We start from the raw sequence: 20,305 nt of genomic DNA on the forward strand, positions 1-20,305 counted from the left end.
ATCATTGTGTTATACGGTTCCCCTGGCGCACACTTGCCATAAGTGTATTTTGAAATTTCGCTCGTTGTAATAATCTGCCGCCGGTGGTGGTACGTACGTTCTATATCTAACGGACGCCAGTATTTTCGCAACGCCCCACCGTCGTGAACGTTTCCTTGTGAAGTATGAGTGCGTATAAAGGCGAATCTACGCTAGATAATTCCGTCTGGATAATCAATAAGATCATATCATAATGTTTCGTTTTGAATAACCAATACGAATTTCGAAAAAAATCCTTTATTGATATCATATTCACAAGGATTCGATTTTTATCAAAGAATCTTGAGCAATTTTTAATTCAATTATAACACAAACTGCAGTAAAGTAAAAAAAAAAAAAATATATATATATATATATAAAAGAAAGGATTCGAATTTTGTTACCGGCTAATAACAGTAATTTTGTAAAAATTTGTTTTATAGATTTTTTTAGTTAGCGATCAATCCAATGCGGTCACCAAAAAAATACACCGTGTAGATGCGCCTTAATGCGTCCGCACGAACGGCCAGGACGTATACACGTATTTTCTACGTGCGTGGAGGGAGCGTAGTGCCCCGTAGTAGTTTGGTCAGTCAGCGAGCATAAAGGCTCTCGAGAAATTAATTCTCTTGCAGGTACGTACACGCGCGGCCGGACGGCGATGCCCACACGAACGGCGGCGTCCGCCCTCGCTTCCCTCCACCCTCCAGCCTTCTCCCTCAACCCCTTCCCCTCTTTTCCACGCAAGAAGAACCCACTCTGGTGCGCTCGCGCGAGCACGGGCGCAGTGGGCAGGTACGTGTTTTATTATTGAATGGCCTCCTTCCCGGACTGCGAATCAACCTGGCAATTGGTTTATTATAATTTCATTGTGTTTTCATTACCCGGGTTAATTTGCGCACGACCTGTATGTCTCTCTCTATTACCGGACCCCGGAGGAGGTCCTCAGACGTGTGCACACTTGGATTTCAACGGCGACTGAGTTGCGGTTCTTTCTGCCGGCGAGAAATTCCGTTGATAAAGAAAACGGCGCCGCCGGCGAGCGTAAGTGGCCGCCCCGAGGCTGTCGCGGCTTCGTCACTTTCGTCACGCGAATTAGTATGACTATAATTGACTCTCCGAATAATTGGCTTTGCAATTATTAAGATGGACAAAAATTAGAATGCAAATTTTATCGCGATACGCCACTTCGATTCGACGGACGTAATTTAAATCATTCATGGCGCGTGTTGCGCATTACAAGCAGCCACGATTTGTACGATTCCGCGTCTGTGTCTGCGGTTGCTATAATTACAGTTTAATGATGCACACCGCGTCCAGAGAGGTCAAAAAAAAAGCGCGTGTGTCTCGGATTACCGCTCGTTCGCGCGAGTGACGTTATTTCATGGCTGCAAAACCTCTTCGATTCTGATATTCCATCCGGTTAAAGCTCGAGAGACGGCGGCTCGCGATGCGGAGACCCGTTCGGAGATCCGCGGTTGATCCCCACGTCGTTCAATAATTCAGAGCTACGTCGCGGGTCGACGTGTGTGCTCGCCGGACGATGCGCGCAAGCATAAACGAGCTGGGAAGTGCGACGGCAAAGAGAAAGAGAGATTGAACGAACGGCGCGAGGCGGAAGAAAGGGAGAGGAGATGGAGCCATCCGTTACCTCTTTAGTCAGACAAAATATTTCTCGCTGCGCGCTATGTTGAATCTCTCGAGAATACCGTCCAAATTATACCTATGTGAAAACCAACCAACGAACGGTGATGTCTATGACTGCGATATAAGTAAACATGACAGTCGTAATTACGATTATGGACGGAGAAATTTGGTCGAAAGATTTCGACAAACTAAAACATTTTTGTAATCAAGAGACACGGTGTCTGGCGCCAAGTAAATGTATACGTGGCTCTCCAAATTAAAATGATAAAGTAAAGCACGATTTTAGCGCGAGAACGCCGGAAAGAATCGGAAAATTCCGCACACTATTTCTGAAGTACGATAGAGATATGTAAAATAGAATACAAATTATCATGAGAAGACCGTAACACACATTTATTGTTATAATTCTTACTTTAATTTAGATAAAAATTTCCACTTTATTCCTATCTAGCCTTTTATTTCATCGCACATAAAACTAGCGAATAATTAGACCTCCAGTTTTCGCGGATTAATAGAAAAAACTAAATGCTTTTCTCCATAAATAGCGCATATGAAAACGGAAGCGTTTCACGCACCTAACCCCTCGCGATGACTTTGACAACCCCTAACGGAGCATCCCTCTCCAGCATACAAATTCAATAAGCAATAATCAATTCCAACCCGACGGCGTATTCGGCCGAGCACAAATCGTTCAAACAGTCAATCAAAAGGCTTCGCTGCCATCCTACCTTTTTTTCATCTCTGACTTTATGGTGCCCTTTCCTTTTACGTCCCGTTTTCACATACACATCCGCTCTAATCCTTCTCCATCCCTTGCGCCACCTTCTCCGGCACTGTGTAACGTAATAACGTCGAAGTATGACATGGAACAATTCAATCTCTGAAAAAGAAAGAGTCATGTATGATTTCCCGGATTCGTAAGTCTCTGCACGTGTCAATCCGCGTTTAAAATAATTCTTCAACGAACTGTTAATAAATATTTTATACCAACGTTTTCAATTAGCTAATACAACAACGAACAAATGAAAAGGAAAAATTTACAGATGCTACAATTCCGGTACAGACGCATCGGACAACTGTAAAACAATAGCTAGAAAAAATACTGTTTGGCAGAACTATTGTACGAATTCAGTTTTACCGAAAGCGCGGCTTAACCGCATCATTGCACCAACGTTTCATATAGCGGGAATCAATGACGCGTTTGTGAGATACTGGCATGACGAAAAATCAAGATGAATTGGTGGGCGGAGAGTGGGCGCCGCAGCGGGCAATGCGTCACACGATCAGCGGCGCCGCGGCCGTCACGCGCGCTTTCCGGCAATTTGAAGAGCAATATGCAATAATATTAAAATTAATGGCACGGCCTTCGTAAAAACACCAGGGGGGAGGGGGCGGGTATGTCCCGTCGGATACACGCGCGATCCACACTCGGTGCGCAGAGGAAGACAACAAATTGGGAAAGAGAGAGCACCTGAGAGAGACGCAGCGAAACGCGGCGGCGGATGGTGAGCGGGGGAGGGGGAGGGAGGAGGATGGTACCGCGAGAGCCCACTCGTAATAATCTCCGCTAATTTAGCTTCTGGAATACGGTAACTGTATCGTTAATATTCTGAACCCGGTTAATAATAGATGTTGATGCGCCATTTGGGCCGATGAGATTTCGGGGTGGAGTTCGAGGCTGAAGTGGACCCGGCTCCGACCGCCCGCTCGTTCGCATCGCGCCCTTCGGTACCAACCGCGGCCTCGCCGACCGCCTCGAGAATACGCGGATATCCTGCAGGACCCGCCTAACGGCCGTTTATAAATATTAGATCGACATTCACGCCGGACGCTTCGCGGCTCTACGGACATCGATAATCCAACTAGCAGCAAACAATGTTAGAGAGTTATTGATTTGAAAGGAATCCAGATCTTTGAGAAAGGTATTTTCAAAATATTTAACTTTGTTGCGTTATATCATCCTTTAATTTTCAATAAACTTGTAATACTCTAAGGTTTTTATCAAGACTAATTATGGCAAAACTGATAATTTACGATATTTGTTGATATTAGAATCAAAAATTTCTTTTACATATTTTGCTGAATAATCATGCATTTACTATGAAAGTATCGTAATAAGGAAGAAAGCGTTTTGTTACCCTGCGAATCTTGTCGCGCAAACATCTTTGCGCCCTAAACTTTAAAATGCGCTCTACTAAATTCTCTTCGTCATAATAACGGAATCAAAGTACTTTACGCGCCTCGATACGAGGTCTGACCTAACAAGACGTATATCTCCATCCCCGGCTGAGTTAGTCGTTGGCAACGATAGCCACGAAGTACCTTTTTATCGAGTCAATGCGCTATCGTCGGACGGTTTTATTGGAGAAGGGTCGAACGGAACGAGGTGGAGGGGACGCATTTCCGCGTCGACTTTTCGCTTTTTCGCAGGGGCGAAGGCCTTCTCTCCTCTGGTCACACGGGGGGTGTTGAGAATCAGGGGACGAGTCGGGGATGGCAAAGAGTCATCCCCGCCCGCTCGAGACCCCGGAAGACCAATTCCGCGATACGGATACGGCTACGAGAAATATGGAAACTCCGCTTTAAAGGACGTAAAATGACCCGGAGATGGCGGTCTTTATAGACACATCGGGACGCAGCACCTCTGGCGGTCCATAAACGTGATGTACGCCCGCAGATTTTGTCCCGGCATCGAGATTGGATGGCGGGGAGGGAGACACGGGAGGAGGGTGAGTCCCAGAGGACTCGGTTCGCGAGGGACAAGCCGAGTAGCGTTCCAGACTTTACACGGTCCGCATAGTAGCAAACAAAGATGGATGGATAGATAGGTGCTGGTCGGATAGATAGTCGCATGGATATTTCTTTATTATGACTCGCGCGGCCTAAAAAGCAATGCGATTGAAAAGTGTAGTAGAAAAACACACGACTGGAACATATCAACAACATCTTTGAAGATGAGAGTAAATATTATGATGAAGTTTTTGCATAGATATGAATAGAGATCGCGCGCGCGTAGCTGAATAAATTACTTCATAAAAATATTATAACGAAATGGATAAAGATATTTTATGATGGTATCAACATTTATGCATTGCATTATATTTTTGAATATATCGTGTGAAATATTAACAAAAATAATTTTTTATCATATTTATTACTAACAGCTTATATATTAAAAACTTTAAATACATTCATATCTTTTAACTATTACTTCCTTATGAAACTATAAAAATCTAGAAAATCGTTAATTTCTTTTATTTTTACAAAATTTTATCGCGCATTTTGTTGAGTGATGATATTAACATACTGAAATCTGTTCAAAAAAATACATATTCAATTTATCATATATGATAAGATTGTACAATGGCTGTAAAAACAAAACTATTTAAGTAGATCCTGTTTCAATCGACAAACGACTGACCAGTTCTACTCCGAATGAGTCCTTTCTACGTAGCATCAACCCTTGATTTTTAGCATCTCGCTGCGCGACCAAGGGCGAAAACGGGCTCAGATTTATTCCCCGCCAGTGCCTCGGGAGACTCTCCACCTCGTCCACCACCTCCTTCGCTCTCCGTCCACCTCCTACCAGTCCTCGGCCTTTATTGACCCTTTATACATCTATTTGTTATGCCGCGGTCCTTTGTGCGATGGTGGACGCGCGGGGGCGGAAGGGATGTCGGGTATCCCCCAACGTACTCGACCAGCGTTTTCTCCCCTGGCTATATTTGACCAGTATTATAAAAATCAACCGACCGATTTCCTGCGTGAAATATTACCGCCGTGCGTTCCTGAATATTTTATCACTGTCCACGTTTCCGCGACTCCCCAACGGATGCCGCGTTCCTTCTTCCCTTCTCTCGCCGGAAAAGAGGGTCGCGAAGCAGGACGGAAAATAGCGAGACAAAGACGTAGTTCGGTTTTGCTTCGTCGCGTATTTCCTAAGACCTGGGAGAAAGCGAGAAGCGCCGAAAGGGCAATTTAAATCTATTTGTCTAACAATTTTCAATAATTCTTATGATAAAGCATTTAATAAATACAAACAGGCGCGATATCAATTTCTAAATGGAATGTCTGTTGAGAAATCGCATCCTCAAACGTACGTCATAAATTTATTTAAACTTGCACCTATACAGGACAGCTGCGATATATTCCTTGCAACCGGGTGCATTCGCCGGCGTACGAGATAACGTCACAAGAAGCATGATTACTGGCCACATGGCACGTTATCGGTCATCGTAAATTAATCATCCGTGCCGATGGCCACGGCGAGTTAGATTTCACTCGGGCGCTCGCGCTTAAATCGACGCAGATCTTTTTTTTTTCGGCCGCCGTTACACCGAGCGTTCCCGGATCTGCCGGCCGCGGGATCAACATGCATCAAGATTCCAATCTACGGCGTATGACCTAGGCTTCACGGGGACAACGACGTGGACGACGAGAGGATCGCGGCACGGAGGACTGTATTCCTGCAGGACGCCGGGGCTACTAATCTACCAGAATTATAGACGGTGACGGTAGCTAATTGTCTATCTATATCTGGCCCGACGTAGGTGTGTGTCTCAATGCTCCCTCTCGTATGCCGCCCGTATATACGGACATTGTATTGTAGCCGAGTCCGAGGCTAGACCGTCCGTCAGGTCTCTCTTGGACCGGGGCCCCCGCTTGCATAATGGCCGAGCGGCGTACGTGCATTCCTAATAATGAAGACAACGATAAATCAACGCGGAGAATACGCCCGCGGATGTGCGCCGAATATCCTATGCATAATATCGCGTCATTATCTGCCGGCTACCGCGTGCTCTCGTGCTCACGGACCTCCGACTCCGACTTTGGTGCGCGACCCCGCCGTGTCGCATTTGTGTCGAGGTGCATCGAATTGCATTCTGAATTAAAGATCCTTCGAGAACGCGTCGACGATGCTCATATCGATCGGACGTTTCAATGCCAATAAAAAAGATAGCTGGACAATGAACGGAAAGTTAAGTTCCGCTTTATCTTCAATTTTTATTCACATCATGAATAATTTTTATAATTAACTGACTCAGAAGAAAGAATATTCTCTCGACCGTCGGTTGAATGAAGAATCAAAATAATTACTCGCTTGCGTACAACTGACATTGAAATATTAATTCGTCGCGCTGACCGGTGACAGTAGCTATCGATCGGCTAGACATCGAAACAACCCATCCATGGCACCAATCATGATCTGTCATTCGTGCAACGAGGTGGATCAATCATGGGTGATGGAAACACTAAATTGTCAACGCAGAATGATAACCACCGAGTAAAGCGGAAAAAATTGACAATGTGGAAAGCTCAATTAACATATTAAATCAATATCCGCGATTAATTAATCATCCGAATTTATACATTTCAAAAATATAAATAATCAAAATGTAACAAAAATAAAGTGTTAAATTTTTCTAGCAATAAATTTGACACAAAAGGCGCGAAAAAAAAAGGCAATTGTAGCGCGCGATCCCAAACAACGATATTCGTCTTTTCGTGTGCTATATGAACCGATATGTAAAGCGGCGCGCAGGATAAGGAGTAACCAAGCGCGATTCCCGTGCGCACGTAGTCACGACGACAATCAGTCTCGAGTGCAACACGAGTCCTCAGGATGTGGCGTACGGTCGACGAGATCCGGTAGGATACGTAAGAATCGGCGCGCGGAGCAACGGAGGAGGAAAATACGAAGCTGGCAGTCCGTAATTCCGCGGTTACTGGATCACCTGTGTGGCACCAGCAGGTGGATATCGGTTACCGGCGATCTTTGCGCACGCACATACGCACATATGCATCTCGAGAGATTTCCTACCGCTGTCACGCGGTATTGTTTTACCTTTGATTGTGCGCGTTACGCGTTAGTCATGGCGAGCTGAAGAGATCCGAATACCTAAGCTACCGAACTCCTTTGTGCATACTCGAGGGCTCGTCTTTCGTTCTAACGCGGAATAAACTGCTCGAGTGACGCTACCTTCGTCACCCACTCCTTCCGGTATGATCTTAAATTCCTATAGAACGCTCTCAACAAAAAGAATCCTTACGTAACATCTGTACACTTGTTTTGTACTGTTATATTTTTCAGAATTTGCATTCTTTATCATTGAAATAAACTTGTTTTTGCACCAAAGTTATTTGACGATCAAAGATATGATAAAAATTATCAAAATTTAATTCTTTCCATCTGAGAGAAATAATTAAATTATCATATTAATTTCAATGTTGTAAAATAAATACATATGGCTTTAAAAACTTCCTTTTTTTTCTTTCAATTACTTTCTAATGTCAAATAAAAATCATGACTGTGTTTAATTTGGTATATTTTCTGTAAGATTAATAAAATTCGCTTATAGAGCGAAATAGCTACTAGATACGCGTAGCAACGTTTCTGGGAAACAGATCGTGTCATCGAGGAGGCAGTAATAACTTTGCCAAATGACGTGCGGACTAAAGGGACATGCATCATGATCCGATACTAATGCGCGTATATCTGGCGTACGACGCAACCTACCGCGCTCGTATCGTTATCATCGATGCGATCAATCCCACTCAATTAGCCTGATCATTGATTATTGCCCCGTGTAATGTCGCGATCCGCTTCGTGCGCCCACACTGGGGGAATCTGTCCGCAATTAATATAGCGGGGGAGGCGGAGGAAGCGGAGAGACTTGCAAACTATGGTTTCTGGTCAAGACATGTGATACTTGAGCGCAATGAATCCATTCGAAGTCAATTCATTTGCATCATTAATCTGATCGATAGGTACATAAATATACTCGTAGCCGATAACAGTTCCTCATATTAACTTCAGAAACAATATCCAGACGTGTAATCTGCTTATAATATATTGCTATAGTATTAATTGCAACTAAATTAAATTAAATTAAAATATAAAAAAATTATAAAAACTAATTCTTCTAATTATCTATTGAATTTTTAATCTTGCAAGAAATCAACATTTTTTGTAAATTAATTTATAAATATTTCATCAGCACGCATTAGTACCTACTTTTCAGATACTTGTTCCGTTTAATATATTTTTCCAACTTTAAAAAATATTGTTGTTAAAATTTTACAAAGAATATTTTATTTCGCACAATTCTTGTCATGCTCCCTGATGGACAAATTGTCTTTCAAAAGAAAAAAAATCATTGTGACCAGAAGTGAAAAGACAAATGTGCTGACGTGGATATTTATAGACATGTAGCAAAATAACGTAAGTCGAAGAAAAATAACGAGACGATGGGAAACGCGAGGTAGCTCACGCCGACCGCAAACCGAGGGCGATATATAGGAAGCCGCGATTAATCCGGATTTCAGCGTCAGTCCAATAGACGGAACGCTTGAAACGTCCGGTACCTCGTATTCGCCGTTTCACCGGCCGTGCTACCGCCGTGATATCGAATGTCACTCGCAGGATCCGTCATTTCGTCCGGGCCGATTCGACCGCACGTCATTGCGGTAAGATCTCCGTCTATCCCCTGGGCCGGCCCTGATTTTCCGCCCAGGCGTTTCATCGAAATTCCGTTGAATTCACCGACACCGCACCGGGAACCGCGAGCACGTGGATATATCTAAAGTTGCATCGGCTAGCTGCATTAACGCGCATTATTACTTGCAACGTGAAGATTCAGGCATCCGCGGCTATGTAGGACGTGAAATCCGTTCTCGAAAATCGTTGCACGCCGAACGAATGAACGGAATGTAGAAATTATATATAGTATAGAAGCAACGAAATATTTTAAATAAATTTGTACGTAAGATATAATAGAAATAAATTATATCTTGAATCGTACAATTATAACTTTTTACAACTTCAATCAATATTTCGATTAAAAATTATTATTTTTAAAGAGCAGTTTTAGTCATGCATTCACGTGCTAAGTTTTAAAAAATTCCAAGCGTTGTCTCGCTCGATTTAAATCTCTCTCCTTTATTCATTCTTGTTGCAGCGATACCTGAAAAGAAACTTGCAGAATCATTAAAGAGAATGCCGTGGCACCATGGCGGAAGGCCGGTGTCACGATTCACCGTAATGATCTCTCTGCGACACGCAGCAGTTCCTCCGACATCTAGGGGGGAGTTACGAATCGGCCAGAACCCGAAGCACGGAGGCAGTCGCGACGTGTAGCGCTGCTTGGTACAGTAGTAGAACGAGATCTATCTGTGCGGACGCATTGTCTATAGCCCTCGTCGCGGAGGGTGGTATTGTGTGACGTCATCATTTGCATACGACGCACCGTTGCGGCTGTTTCCAGGCCGCCACCTGCCTCGCTCTCTTGCGCTCTCTCTCTCTCTCTCTCTGTCTCTTGTACTCTATCTCTCCCCGTCCTGCACGCCGTCCTATGGACTCTCTCTCCTTCCGTCTCGACCCTTTCTCCATTTCACTCCCTGGATGCCCACCTAACCCGGCGGCGTCGCCTATGTCCCATACCCGTGTGCCGCCGCCGTCGTCTATGTCCCGTATCTATCTAATTATTGTCGCGGACCCCGGACCGGTCCGGTCGCCGTGATATACCGCATGCTAATAAGCGGCTAAAGACCGGGGACCATGCCAGGCCGGCCATAAATCTTAACGACCGATTCTGCGCGGCCGTGAAGCGCCGCGCCGACGATCGTCTTGGGAGAGCCTCGTGGGATCCTCGACGCGACGTCGGTGTTGTTAACATCTTCGTCGTCGTCGTCGTCGTTGTTGTTTGTTTAGCGTATGCCCGTTCCCCGCTTAATTCGCCGTACAGAAGGATGCACCACACGCCCGGCAATCTCGCCGAACACCGAATTTGCACGCGGACAGAGACGGCGAAGCGTTTAATATGTTACTATTTGAACGCGCCTTCCGCGCGGCATGCTACACGCCGCAGCTTCCGCAGCCGCAACGTGAGAGCGAATTTGAGTAACGCTCAAGTGTTACAAGCTGTGATTTTTATCTTAATTCGGAAAAAAATGACCAGAGAGTTATTTATCTAGTAAAATAAATACAGATAAATGATATTAGATTATAAATTAAAATATCTTGTCGCGCCGATAACTTGATTGTCGATCTTAATTTCCATTTATTCCGTTATATCGAATTTACATTAATTTCTCATGAATTCATAAGAAAGATCGCAATCCGCCACAGCAATTACGTTTCCTGCAGTGTGATCTATGCGCGCTATCTTGCCCACGCTCGTATGCGTGATGTCAAGATACAGCATAATAGCTGGAGACCTTTGATTTCAAGCAGCGCACTGTCCTGAATGGGACACGCGGAATCAGGAGCGGCGCGGGAAACCGCCGGAGACCGGCACGGATCGAGAAATGCATATATCGATACGTGCGATCGACGCGTACGGTCAGCCCGTAACACAACCAACCCTGTCTAGCCGTCCGGCTCTCCGTCCTGGTTTCAATGCGGGCTCATCCCTCTCCGCGCGAGAGAACGTGGGGTTGCCACACACGGTATGTTTCGGCCGCTCGACCCCTGCGCGTGATGCAACACTGACCACACATCAATTCACTGCAAATGGACATCAATACTGGTAATTAATACATCGCGCCTCTCGCTCGGTCCCTCTCTCCTGTATTCGCGGCGTTGCCGTCCTCCCCCCCTCCCTGGGCTGCCCGCCCCGCGCTACCTTCCCGTCTGCCGCTGCTCTTCCTCGTCCTCCTCTGCTTCGCCCCGACCGTTTGCACGATCATCGAAACGCGCGGGATTTTAGCTCGGGATTTGCATGTAAGTGATACGCGTGTTGGCGGATCCGATTGACGGCTCTCCCGGCACATAGTTAGCGGCAGAGTTTGCAACTCAGCCGCGGGCTATGAACGCGCGCGGCGCAGTGAGTGCACGACGCATTCCACCGTGGAAATATGACGAAAATTCGATTCCTGGTCTCTCTGCGATTTGTGAGGACGCGAACGCGAGCCGGTTTCACAACTTTAAGGAGAGAAAAAAATACGGCATCCCTTGCAATTTACGCGCGCGCGTGCGACGGTTTAATCGAGCGCTATCAGCGCACCGACGATTTCATCCTAGCAATTTTAGACCGTTAAAGGAAGCAAGGGAAATCATTAATGAGAAAGCTCTTTGATTTAATAGGGTAAAAATTATTTATACGAACGATTTCTCTCACTCAACTGAATTGCGAGACTTAAAAGTGACGGATGATAACTCTACTGTGGTTTTATCAAAACTTGAAGACATTTTATTTTATATTAGCAGGCTAAATTGATAGATAACAATTATTTTTATAATTGATACCTATTTAACAACTCACAAATAATAGCTCGCTAAAGAATTCAAAACTCTTTATATATATATTCAATTGGTCATATATTAATATTAATTATTAAAAAATAATATCGAAAGTCATTCAAACAAAAAACTTTGACTTCAAGTTCTGTAGTACTATTGTATAAAAAGCTTCGAAATATTAGCTTGACTTTACAACTCTGATATTTTAAGTCTCAAATACGTAAATAACAATAATTACGCTTTCGTGAGAAAAGTATTGATATATTAATTAATTCATCAGTCTGTAGCGCACTTATTCAGAAATTAGACGACTTCAGCCCTGCGTGTCTCTATTTTTGAGCGAACATTTTCATAACCGAGATGGAAGAATAATGACGGACGGAACAATGCACGATCGGCGCGCGATGGGCGGCTGCAAAATCGGCTTTGCCGGCCTTATATTATTACCGGCCCGGCGAACAGTCCTTCCTACATCCTGGCTAAAGGGACGGCCGACTCTCGCAGCCGTGCATTTACGAAATTACCGTATACGTATGAGACAATTCCATCGCCCGCGTACGTCGCGAAAAAGGTCCGCGGAAATCCGTGCGTCGCAATTTATCTGAGTAATACGATTTAACGTGCTCGCCGGGTGGCAAACGAACAGGGTGGTGAACGGACCGTCGGTACGGCGAGTATGTACACGAATGCGTACGACGGGGAGATCGTATACGGTCGACATATCGTCCGCGGAGAGGCGATAAATAAAAATACATCAAGTGCAACCTTTTACGCCGCAAATTGATACACATATTGCCGACGGCGCCGCCGTATCGAGTAACGGGTGCTCACGCCAGCTCTTACCATTTTGTCGTAATTTGTGAGAGTATTTTTTCAAGCATTTGCATAGCATATAATGCCAAATGTACAAGGTACATAATCAAAACGAACGAATATAAGATAATATCTCGACTCGCAAAGGCGTAGGTGCTAGAGAGCGAAAAACAATATCCACTCAAACACGATATTGCAATCTTTAAATATCATGAAATTATCCGGAATGTATCAAACGTATTACATCGTATATGTTGATAAAACAAACACGTTACACACATGCAATTCGTATTATATTAAGCACATACGAAAAAGCAGCACGAACATCGTAATACGAGATTGCAAAAGTCCACGTAATAAAACAGATATACTCTTAGCGGAGAAATGCGAAATGCAAAAGCGCATGATACCACAATGTAGCGTGTCACGACGCGCACGCTGCAAGTTTATCGGACAGCATCTATAATTTCGCGACACAGAATAGCAGGATGGAACGATCCACCCGGTAGATGGAGCGAAACGGTGATCGTGCAAAGCTTGCAGAATGCACAAATTGGTTATCAAAGGATATTACCGCACGCTGCAGCACCGATACACACTCGATTTGATGTGTCGACGGTACTCTCGGCGCCGCTGGTGCGTCCCGCCCCGAGAAGAGGAAGAGAAAATATTTGCGCGTACTTCGGCTCTATCGGATTTCCCGCTTGTGGCACCAGGTTTTTTATTAAAAGCTCTCCCGACCCCAAGCCAAATCCGATTTGTGCTTCGATTCATCCCGGGTATCGAACAACGACATCAGATCCATTTTTAATATACACGGACGCCTCTTCTCTGAACGACGAATCCGTTTATTCGTCCGTTTACCGTTTTCTGATCCTTTACTAAAAATACTGTTCCATCGATGGCAAATTAATATCGAAATCATATATCTAATAATCGTTTTTAAAAGCTTTCTAGAAGCATAATAATTGCTATTCTTTTTTCAAAAATAAGAAAATAGAATTCTAAATAAATAATTGCGTTAACGCAAAGTTTCTTTCATTATTAATTCAATTTATCGGCTGTATCGCCTGTAAGCACTTGAAGGGACATTCAAAGCGTGACTTCGGCCTCTCATACAGCAAAGGTTCCTCCGGACAGGCTACGCATCGCCTGCTATAACTCAGGATGAGGCACACGTGTCGCGGTGCGATCGGACAATCGAATCATTAATTGATTTGATTGATTGTATCTGCGCACGTTGACGGTTGCACATGTTGAATAGGCAGCCGTATCGCTGGCTCGGTTGCGGTATGTCCAGAGGATTCGTATGTAACCCAACTGTCCGTCCACCCACACAGGATCGGCGCGCGTCCACACAGTCTAGATGTGCGCTCACGCAACGACTAACCCCGACCAGCACATATGACCACCACGACGACGAGCGGGAGAGGGTTACCGCGGGCGCACGTGTACGGCCGGACTGTCATTTGTCATCGCGGCTAATTTGCCACGTTCTGAGATACGGTGACGCCTCTGACGTGGTCATTATTAAGATGCGAATTAGTAACAATTTGCGCCGGATTTAGTCTGGACTTGATCTGTTTATGGCCCGGCCGGATTAGGCCGGCGAGCCTTACGCGTAAATCAATATTAACCATCGCGCCGGACTCCGTCGAGTAGCGTCGTTATCGAACGCATAGAATCATCTACGAAACAGCGATAAGGTCGCAGCATTGATGCCATTTGCTGATCCGCGACTGCGCACCCGTCGTTCGAATGCGGCACGGAGAGATCGTCGATCGGCGAGTATAAGAGAATTGAAAGCTGAGTCTTTCGATGCCTAAACAGTCCGCTCGAATGATGCCTTATTGCAGAGTGTTTATAGATACATTATAGAAAAATTTAATCGCACAAGATGCAAAATTTATTTCATAAATATAACGCATTAAATTATTAAAACTATAGAATGCAAATGTAGCAATTCTATTATATCGATATAAAATGCGACAGTCATAATATATCAACTACCGTGTATGCGGCATCATTCAACGTAACGCCATTGAAGAAACATCGGCGATCCTGATCAACGAGAGAGTCGAAGAAAGGGGTATATCTAGAATCGCTATTGGACGGAGGGTGAGATGCGCTCGTGTACCAAGAGCGGCATTATATTGCGGCTTGTCTCGCTTCAGAAACTTTGTACTGTGGTGTCGCTTCGGCCGCACCGACGAACAGGGAAGGCTGGCGGTACGACGTACGGCGGGGGGTAGATTGGGAAGGGTGGAGCAGAAGTGCTGCCGGACTCTGAATACGACCATTCTTTACGACCACCCCGTCCAAAGATCGCCCACACACCACCGGTATTTACCCAGCGACACCGACTCGCGACTTTCGTGGATCGAAGCGAAGCAGACGGAAACTACGAGGGAGAGAAAGAGAGAAAGCGAACGAAAGATGGACGTCGCGGAACACACGGATAGAGAGAAAGAGAAAGAGAGAGAGAGAGAGAGAGAGAGAGAGAAAGCGAGGGAGAGAAGGACAGATGCGGCGAGCTTCGGTGGGGCCAAGAGAGCTATCGAGGGGGTGAGAGCAAAGAGGGCTTGCAGAGGGAGCCGAGAGGGCGAGGCTGGGGTGGTCAGGGCAAAAGGCTCGGTGTTCAGCTCGCTCGGAAAGAGGAGGCAGAGAAGGAAAGGCGAAGTGCAAGGCAAAGGGGGTGAGAGCGAGAGTCGGTCCGAGAGTTCACGTTCGTCTACCTCCCCGACATTGCACAATACGGTGTGCCTACCCTCGACAGCGTCCATAGACTGGACGCCGTATTGTCTCCGCTGAATAGGGTCTTGCAAGATTTATTTCGTATATTTCACTTGTCGTTTCAATAGCGCGATAGCGCACTCGCGCGCACGTAGCGGCGCGAACGCCGCCTTTCTTCGGTCGCGCGGTTACGCTCCTCACCCCTGTCTCCCCCCCCCTCCTTCCCTTCGCACCCGTTTATCTAAGGAGCAAGTTTCCGCACGCGCTTCAGCTCGTCGACAGTTTGTTCATCGCGAACTGTGTCACCGAAAGGTAACGGTAGCCTCGCGACTCTCCAACTTGCCGACACGTGTCGCGCGTAATTACGAGGAACGGAGATAGACTAATTTAACAACGTATTTCTAGTTATTAATATCTTAGCTATTTATGCCTTTTGTCATGCTTGTCATTTATTGATCGAAATTAATTCTAAATGTTGCTATCAAGATTGCAGAATTACACTTTTACTAATTTACAGATAAACATCTGTGAGAAATAAATCACTTGTTATCCATAACAATATTCTTTTTAAGATTTCTATATCTTTCATGTTTCACATGATATCCTATCGAACATGTTTGTTGTACCGTCTTTCAGTAGCACGAATAACCTTTTTCATGAGATTACGCATAATGGCAATACCGTAAATCACATTATCATTAATAATTCATAATCATGCCAGTTGCGAAGAGGGTATCGTGACTTTTGACTTCGATTGGAGTGAAAAAAAAAAAAGATCGTTGAAAAAGCCGTTTTCGCTTCACCTATGAGAAAAGGCTCGCTTAAATATTTATAACGTTTAAAAAAATTAATGGGGACCCACGTTCCGTTATGGAGTATATTGTCAAGGGGTGTCGCCGTCTAGGCTGCCAAAGGGCTCTTCCGTAATATTAGCCATGCCAGAAGGGCTCGACGTCCAGCTTTCGTTCTATCTATATCATCGCACATCTCTTTCTAGCATTAATTTGCTTTCATTTCTTTATTCCTATATCTATTACGTCACTTATATTCTTGGATACAATACTTTAGTGTAAGATCAATGCTAAATAAATATTTTTAAACATATAACACGATATGCACATATGCATGAATATTAAATTACACTTTTATACATCAGTGCCATGCTGGATCAATACTAAGGCTAACGTGCTATTGATATTACTAATTAAACGTTGTTATATCTTGCTGAACTGTAAGCAAATTTTATAATAGAATATTAAAATATGAGTAATTTACCATGAAACATTGTAAGCATAACTTTGAACATAATTATGAAGTATTAAAGATGAGAACATTAACGGAACTAACGGGATTAACGCAAAATACGAAGATCAATTCCGTACTCGCTCTTATCATCCCGGCAGCAGGCCATACACAAGATAGAACAATAAAGCCCTTATCGTGGCTACAAATTAAAAATAATTATTTTTTAAGCCTAATTCTTAGCCAAGCGGAATAACGCGGGAGTTGCTTCCTCTGAGAAAACGGCGCCCATTAACCCCCTCCCAATGAGATTGTTGTCAATGAGTTATTGGCGTTTTTTTTTTTTACAGATGTAAGCGTCTCCCCTTTATTGCACATCAACCCTTTTTCTAAAGCCCCCGCCTCGTCAAAACGTACTCGCCTCGGGGGATAAACCTTCCCGTAAACCTCAATATCAAGTATCCCGGATCTGTTTGGAAAAATATTTTACGACACTGTATCCTTATCGCTATTGTACCAGCAGGAACGCTCAACCTTTTTTTAAACTGTCACTTTGACAAAATCCATAGGTCACTTCTTCGTTATTAGTTGCAATTGTATGCTTTTAAAAAGCTATTGTTCAAACCGGATCTCTCAAATTGCAAAAAAATGTCTAATCGTAAAAATACAAATTTTAATCTACGTCATGCCAGACTTTCATCGAAGCATTGTATTATTTATTGTACGTTGCATAATAATTTCACGAAATAAAATAAAAAATATATAAAGAATCTTAATATTCTCACATTCGATAAATTGATGAAGAAATTAATAATTCAACAACGCGTTTCTCGATTCTCGACGATTCACAACGGCGTAGTTTTTTGTTTCCCTCGGCTGTTTCCGCGACATTAGACTCTTTATTTATGAAGTTTCATTAAGATAAAGAAAAGTAAAGAGAAGGGTTGCCATTGCCGAATACCGTGCAATTATTTTCACAACGGTTCTGTCGTTTTTCGAGGCGATAAAGATTGTCAAGTGAGAATACAACGCAAATAAAACCGTCAAATAAATCTTGATATCGATCTACAGTTGTCTGCTAAAAATAAGCTTTAAAATTTTTTTCAAAGACAGCTGAAGACTTTATATATACTTGCGTCTTTTATGCATTCATAATTTTTCACGTTAATTAAGTATTGCTATAATTAAATGTAAATGATGTAATTACTTTAATTTAAATCTTAATTTAAATTAATGAATTGTATTGTATTTTATACTAACATAATGGAAGACAACCTTTCATTTCATCAATTATTCATTAAGAATAAAATGTTAATTTCTCTTTCCTTCATTTTTCCTCAACATTTTCTGCAAATTGTTGTCCATCGGTTTATGAAACAAGCGACATAAGACTTTCTGTCACTTCTAAGTCGCGTGTCGATTCTTGAATGCCTCACACGACACCCCCAATAGTGACAGAAGTGTTTCGGCGTCGCGTAAAGTTTTCATTTGTCTCAAGTTGCGAATGGGTTCGACGATTGTTCAGCGCGCTGGGTCAGGTTGCGGACGTAGGTGTTGAAATTGAATGCGGACGAGAAGAGCGGTTCACGAGAAAGGGCGCGGGAGACCGTTGAAGTGGAGGTGACGTGAAGGCCGGACCCGGACCCGTCAACCGTATCTTCGGGCGAACATTGGTCAGCACTACACTAGGTATACATCCCGCAACACGCGGACGCCTTTCCCTTGTACCGCCGTGTGTATCTACCATCAAGCGGAGAGAAATAGCGAAGGGGGATATATGCACCATGTCCATTGTGCCGTGAACTTTGAAACAACTTTTGGGAAAAGAGTTGCATGCGCGGCACCTACGGGAACCAGAGGACCGTAACTTGAACGTGACCGCGATCGCTCGACCGCAAAAATTCAGGATGTATAACGTTGCTGCAAAAGTAACGTGGAGCCATTGTCAAGCATATAGATGTTAAAGAAATATGCGATATAAAATGAAAAATGTTCTCTTCGTTGCTCTGCTGGTGCTTAAAATGAAAACTCAAGAATACAAAAATGTGATTTTCAAGAGAAGCGCATAAAAAAAATTTACACAGTTATAGATGTAGAAAAAATAAAATAACAATATAATTTGCATATTATAATTAAATAAAAGAAGTTAATTATTATATTTCGCCACTAATAAACGTCGAAGAAGCATAATGAGTGAATGAGTGTGCCGCATAAAACGAGCGGAAAAAGTTTTGTCCTGCGGCCTTTTAGTACGTCACAGGCTCACAAGACGGCAGCAGTGCACGGTACATCCGTATATCCTTTTTACAATCGCGTAAAATATTTTTAATAAAAATGTTTTTCCATTATTAATGATCTCTTTTCTTTAAACAAAATTTAAAAATATTCATCTTTTACCCTCATAAAAATGATATTTAGATATTTTTATTTGTATAAAAAATAGAATTATTTTTTAAAATATCTTTCAAGTGATAGTTACATACTCGTAGAATACGCGTAAAATACTGCATACAAAAATCCTGATTCATATTGGCAAATAATATTTTCTATCACAGTTACATTGTCCAAGAGGAAACTGATTCTGGAATCGGCATACTCGGAGCATGGAGTCCCGATAAGTCATTTCGAAATAATGGTGGGTGTTATGCGAGTTTAAGGTCTCGGCCGGTCCTCGCACGAGGGCGAAGGTGGCGGACGACAGTTTAGGGGTGTAAGACGGGCTGACCTCAGGTCATGACCCCCATTTATACTCTATTACCACTACATTAGTCTCCACTGCGGGGATTTATGATCCTTGTTCGAGTTCCAGGTTGACCGAAACTTTCGACGGATCGACCGGAAGCACGTGGCACTAATAGAGAAGATGTCAATGCGGCCACCGCGTTTTGTCCCACCTCAACATTTGTGCCGCAGTGTATCTGAGTATAAATCACACATCTTCTCACAACTATTCTCACAATTTTCATTTACGCGCAATTAAAGGTGAATCTTTATTTTCTCAATAATCATACTTTTGTAATATATTCTTATGTGACGTAATTTAATCTTTGACAATTAAAAAATAAGTAGATTTTTATCTTTTTAAAAGAAAAGAGTTTAATAATGATAATATTGCTTTAAATATAAAAGATCAGAAAGAGTGACACTGTCGTTTCGCTTTTTTAAAATGCAATGAGAAAAAAATTGAATTTTCTGCACACAGAAGATGATTCATCCGGTATAATCAATATATTCTTATTTTCCCGCTTCTCTACCAACGGCACCCACACTCCTCCCCCCGCCCCCGTAATTTTTAATTACCGCTATCTGGAGGGTGTACCGCCCTGAAATATTTCTCCTCGCGTCTCATTCTGGAATCACACGCCGATATAAATTACTGCCAGCCAGCCAGCGACTTTATCTTCTTTATCTACCAAGTATTTTAGCGGTTATTTTTTCCGGTAACCCGGGCCACTTCCGGCCGCCCATTACCTCCGGGGGCGTCGCCAGAAATGAAATTAGCTACTTTAAACGAGAAAATTTTTAATTATTCCTTATCGAAAAGTAATCTGCCCGCATCCCCCTCTGCTCCATAACGGTGCGTTTTCGTGCGAGAGGATGCCGGAAGGTTAA

The 20,305-nt window shown here is 43.5% G+C and overlaps 1 protein-coding gene across 1 annotated transcript in view; it reads right to left on the reverse strand.

The window, feature by feature from the left end:
- Positions 1-20,305, reverse strand: part of LOC105676396 (uncharacterized) — a 413,689-nt gene that overhangs the window by 384,364 nt on the left and 9,020 nt on the right. Inside the window, exon 2 of the mRNA XM_067351940.1 lies at positions 2,394-2,545. The gene's annotated coding sequence lies outside the window, so the exon portion shown is untranslated. The remainder of the gene's footprint in view (positions 1-2,393; positions 2,546-20,305) is intronic.

The sequence above is a fragment of the Linepithema humile genome, chromosome 3, assembly GCF_040581485.1.
Source record: "Linepithema humile isolate Giens D197 chromosome 3, Lhum_UNIL_v1.0, whole genome shotgun sequence".
NCBI lineage: Eukaryota > Metazoa > Arthropoda > Insecta > Hymenoptera > Formicidae > Linepithema > Linepithema humile.